The sequence below is a fragment of the Berghia stephanieae genome, chromosome 3 (assembly GCF_034508935.2).
Source record: "Berghia stephanieae isolate SIO BIC M18660-M18661 chromosome 3, UCSD_Bste_1.3, whole genome shotgun sequence".
Classification (NCBI taxonomy): domain Eukaryota; kingdom Metazoa; phylum Mollusca; class Gastropoda; order Nudibranchia; family Aeolidiidae; genus Berghia; species Berghia stephanieae.
Window position 1 is genome coordinate 9,411,779 of NC_088362.1, and position 6,201 is coordinate 9,417,979.

The following is a 6,201-nucleotide window of genomic DNA, read 5'->3' on the forward strand; positions in this document are numbered from 1 at the left end:
CCGAGTTGCTTTCTGTCTTTATCTTGGAATGCCGGAGTCCTCAGCTCTTGGTCTTCCTTTGTTGATCTGTCTATATATATTATATATATATATATATATAATATAAACTAATTCAGTTGAACACATTACACATGATACATACATCATGTGTAATGTGTTCAGCGCTGGAAGGCTGCTTTTCAAAGAGCTCTTAAAATTATTGCATTTTACGGCTGTTTTAAGTGTTATTTCTATATAGGGCGAATTTTATTTCATATTAAAAAGAATTATCATTTTAATGTTTTCAAAGATATCTTTTATTCAAAGATGACGAAATAAGAATGGATTGAGGGGTATAATAAAACTGTCATCTGCATTTTTTTGCGGCCGCAAATGGCAATATCAGGGCGATCCGCAAATTTTGGCAAATTTCCCAAAATTGGCAAATCGTGTCAAATGTTGGGGGAAAAAAGAAGCAAAAACAAAATAACGAAAATAAAAGTAAAAGTGCGAAACTTGAGAAATGTTGCAGCTTTGCCTGGGCCCAAACCAAAGGAAGCTACTCTCTACGGATAATGATCCTTTTAAATCTTTGTAACAACGCTATTCACAGTCATTTCATTTCTCAAGTCAAATAAATCGAGTCACTTACACTTCCAACTTCAGTCATGGATCGTTTCGTCAAAAATTCTTCAAATTAGGACCCAAAGTGCGGCAAATTTTTTGGCAAATTTTGGTCTTTTTGGCAAAAAAAATGCAGATGACAGATAAAATGATTTCTTACACTCTTCTCACTGCTCGCGCAGCAGTTGGAAACACGTCCGGAATTCCAAAAGGCAAATTTTGGGGGGGTTTTTTGGCAAATTTTAGGTCCCAATTTGGAAAAAAAAAAAAATGCAGATGACAGATAAAATGATTTCTTACACTCTTCTCACTGCTCGCGCAGCGGTTGGAAACACGTCCGGAATTCCAAAAGGCAAAAGTGTAAGAATCTTATATTAGTCCAAGCCTCTCATTGGACAACCCTATCGTTTCTTAGTGCTTAGTAAATACGTAATCGTGTAATGGTAGCACGTATGATCGGTAATCAGAAGGTCTGAGGATCGATCCCCAGTCGAGGGCGACTGATATTTTGGGCCGTTTATTTTATTTTCTTTCTTGCTTTGGCATCTTTCATACACTTGTTCGGTTCTTTATCGTTGAATAATGCCTTGAAGGCGTTGAACATAAAAATGTTGGTCAACGATTGCAGAATATTTTCGCACATTTAATTGATGTGAAATATGGTGTAAAAGACAGCTGATTGGCAATTATAAATACTCTTTTTGTATGCATGATTACAAATCCAACGTTTTATTTGTTTCGTGGTCAAACAGTCGTGCAAGCAGGAGAAAAATATGTACTGATAATAGGGTTACCGAATTTCGATGCCCTGTCACCTTGTTTTTTGATGTTTTTTTTTGGTCTGTAAGAAGTAGAATTCGGAGTCTGAATAGTCTCCCGTGGATATTCAGACTCAACTCCAATGGGCGTGTGCAAACACACATGGGGTCACAGTACAATGTGACTGATAGAAGCAGAAGGAGAGTTGAGACCAAATTCTGTTTTACCCATATCAGACTGACTCATCTGATAGATATAATATCCCTATCTTCAAAAGGATTGCTGTCTCTAATAATAATAATTGAGCTTTTATATAGCGCAATATCCACTAAACGTGCTCAAAGCGCTTTACAAGGGGTCCCTGGCCAACAGCAAGACTTAACACGTAGGACGGGTCATGGCGCCTGTCAGGCGATATTATAATTTTTTCGGACAGAGACAACGCTGTTAACGGCCAGGTACTCATTTTACACCTGAGTACGGTGAGAGAATGTGAGTAAAGAGCCTTTTCCAAGGACTGAACTATCCGCCGAGCGAGGCTCGAACCCAGGACCTTCCGATCCGAAAGCGAGTGTCATAGCATAAGACCACATATTCCTGACTTTATTTGGACATCGTAGTGTAAAGCTGTTAGAAAAGCTTGACCTTTCATCTAGTTACTTTGACTGACTTTAGTTCCTCTTGAAAAGTTTTAACTCGTCTCTTTTTAATTTCTTCCAATACTCTTCAACAGTTGTAACGTCACTTCCTTCCTAATGACGCATGGTAACTGAATAACTGGCTCTATACTATCGGAACAATGGCGGACGCCCGTATGAAATATTTCTCCGGAGAGCATAAAAGCGTATCCAGAGGGGAAAAAAACATAAATTTGATCATGTTTTGACTTTTACACATTCTGATCACAAGGCATATGGAAAGTTCTAGCCAGCATGAAGAATAAAAAGTCATGATTTTCTTTGTTTAGCACCAAGATCGCCGCCGTTGCCGAGCGGCGTGACATCAGACTACTGAATCCTATTGATCTATCATTTTGTCTTTCTCGCCAAGCATAGCTGGGTTAGACTACGGGTTGATGATAGGAACAATAGATGCTTTGCGCTTGGCTAAGAAACTCACACTCACAACATTGTCGTCCGGAAATATACGGACCAACATACAAAACTAGGTGTAACCTTGAACGTTTATAGTCTGGTTAATACAGTTTACAGGCCTGTAAATCGTTGGTGAAAAAAATGTCGGAACTTTTTGAACACGCGAAAATAGACACAACAGGATAAAATAAATATGGACACAACACAGATATGTCACGTCAATTGACTAGTCAAATCATGTCACTTTCCCCTACTTATTTATAACGAGGTCCTTATTTTATGGTACCAAAAAAAAAACCCAATTATTTGAGGGCCCAGGTCTGAGATAGTTGTAAAATGAAAGGAAGAGAACAATTCCTACCCTTTTGAAGAATGTGTATCTTCGCTCCTGTTTCTGTTAAATGTTTACGCTGATTCTTTCTTTAATTTGGATTAATTCTTATAGAAGAAGAAGAAGAAGAAGAAGAGGAGGAGGAGGTGGTGCGAGAGCTTTCGAAGAAGAATATTTCGAAGAAAAATAATTATTTCGAATTATTTTTTTTCCGTCTCACATCGGGACGGAACCAATAAAATATAGAGAAAACGATATGAGAACCGGAGATATGCATGTGTGTCGGTAGCAAAATAGAGAGAAACCTACCGGTCCGGTACGACACACTTGTGTGTGCGTTATTTACTGACTGACTAGGTGTGTGTGTGTGAAGACGACTCGCGCGAACTTCGCGACCTCTCTCTCGCTGGCTGTGGCACAGTAGCCAGGCAGTGAATACATCCACAGCTAGCGGAGCGTGTAGGTGGCATGATAATATTATAGCTTTTGTTTTGTTTTGTCTTTGATGCGACAAATAAAAATTTATTTTTTTTGTTTTGTTTTTTTTTTTTAAGTCGGCATTTGAAACGGAATAAAATCTAATTTTTTCTAGGAACAAAATGAAAGTCTTTTATTTTCTTTATTGGTTCTGTTCTTTAACGTTACGAATTTTATTTTTACTATTATCTTTTTTTTTTCTTTTAGCACTTATAGAGCAAAATCGTACTGTCGGAAATCAGACAATAGACAGAAGATTTACAGGCCTGAGTTCAGTGAGAATAACTCATAAACATGGATGGAAACAAAACAATAACAAAGACCTGAGTGACGTCAACTTTGTTCTATCTACATATACCATTATTGATATTTTCATTTGCATCAATTTTATGGAATTGTTGGAATCGTCAAAAATTAAAATTACAATAAATTGAAATTAAAAAGAAAAAAACAACCCCCCCCCCCCCCCCCCCAAAAAAAAAAATAAAAAAAAAAATTAAAAAAAAATTTAAAAAAAACAACTATATCGCCACGGAAGACAAGGATATTCAAACTTGAGCCTGCATACCTTTTTGATTGCACATGCAATCACAAAAGTTGATTTGGCCCAATGGAGAGAATCACTATTGCCATCTTCTCCTTTTAATGAGACTCTCCAGAGACTCCACTAGAGCTCTCGCTCTCGGGTCCTCGTTTGAGATTGTGTTTGGCCAGAGTATCTTGAAGATTCGTTGCAAAATCTTTTGGAATACTTCAAGTTTCTGGATGATACTCGTCTCTGCTATTGTCCGTTTCACATTTTGAAAACCGAGATAAACTCCGGCTCTATGGGTTTATTGGCTCTAAAGGACTACTAGGCAGGCTCAGGTTTTGTTTTCCTGTTGTCAGTTTTTCCGATAAATTATTAAATTCAATTTTGGAGCTGGTTTCATTCCGGTATAACACCGAATAGAGGCGGTGATTGACATTTATAGATATGCATTGATAAATAGAAATTATAATAGCTTTGAACACCCGATCTATCTGTAGACAGTAGACGGTGTCGCCTCTGCAAATGTTGCTAAATTTAACCCATTCATTAGATGTGAACTTATGTGAAACAGTGTGCAGAAAGTGTGTTTTAGTTCGTTTTTTTTAAATTGGATCCGGGACTGAAATGTAAGATATATGATATAGATCGAACAGAAAAGGTATATGGAATAAAATGATACTTACTTTTAATAAATCAGAAGTTTCCAAATCTCAAAAACACTGCCTCCCTGGACAGTCCCTCCAGGAAAATGCCATTTATCCCACCCAAATTATGCCACAAAAATGCCCAAAAGTTTGCTTTTTGTTTTTAAGGGTTTTATAGGTTATATAAGCGCCAGTAAAGAGGAAGAAAATAGGATAGTAAAAAATTCTAGAATTACAATTAAAGCATCCAAGAGAAAGTAAGACAAAGGGGAACTGGGAACAAATGGGGTTCAGATGTAGAATCCAAGAGCATACCACCAATGTACTTAGTTTGAGATCACCTATAAGTCTCAACAGGACACAAGAACAAAATCCAACAAAGAGAAATACACTCAAATGCTTATATTATAAATTCAAAATAACAAATAAAATAACACATAACAGATTTACAAGGAAAAAAATATCTCCCAAAACAATAACTATGCATTTGACTGTTTCCCTCCCAGACAGGACTCCGGCCAGGGCCAGGACAAAACCAAGTAATCTCATTCCAAGACAAAGACAGAAAGCATGTTGGAAAACAGATATAAGGGGATAGAAATAGAAGGCACGATATGTACCTCCCTGCCCACTATGGGAGGACGCCCACAAGTAAAATTATAGCCTTTTTCTTTGGTGCGGCTATGTGGTCTTGTGGTATGACACTCGCTTTCGGATCGGAAAGTCCTGGGTTCGAGCCTCGCTCGGTGCATAGTTGAGTCCTTAGAAAAGGCTCTTCACTCACATTCTCTCACCGTACTCTGGTGTAAAATGAGTACCTGGCTGTTAACAGCGTTGTCTTTGAAAAAATTATAATATCGCCTAACAGGCGTCATGTCCCGTCCTACATGTTAAGTGTTGCTGTTGGCCAGGGACCCCTTGTAAAGCGCTTTGAGCACGTTTAGTGGATATTGCGCTATATAAAAGCTCAATTATTTATTATTATTAAAATTATGCCAGAAACGACAAATTATGTGTTCAAAAAATGTTGTGATGCTGATGCAATTTGTATATTAATCAAGCCAACTATATCCCCATTTAAAAGCAAGGAGAAAGAAAAAAAAAAGACTACAGCTACAACCAGATCTCAGCTCAAAACATTGAAAACCACTAAAAGTGTCGCAATCAACATCTGAATACCAAAAAAGAAAAAAAGGCACACGAAGTTATGAAACAATTATTATCATTATTAACATTAATGATAAACACTGTTAGGTATCAACTTTGTCCAATATTTTTTGCCACTGTTTTACTAAAAGCTTAGTTTTCGAAATATGATGGTACTTACGACATAGTCAGGCAATTTCAGAAACTAAGAAAAAAAAAGACAATGATATTACACATAATGAAAATTATAAAGATTTAGAGTTAAGTGCCTGCAACACTCTTGAGTAATAAGTGACAAATGGATCTAATTACAAGTAAATCCCAACAGCAATTTACACCCTGCCCAAAGTCTCACACATTACGAGTTCCACGCCAAAAGAGAGAAATTAAGAATTCTTAATACTAATAAAACATGGGAACTCAGATTGATCGTATTGACTTTTTAATGAACACACTCACTGAAAGTTCTGCCAGTTCCTGGGCAATATCAAGTTGCCTCAAAGAATGCTCCAGAGAAACGACAGAAGCCCCAAAAACCCTCTTTAGTGACTCGTTATATCCTATATAACAACAGCAGGTGTCAGACCTAACAAACTGGAAAAATATCTTTCAAAA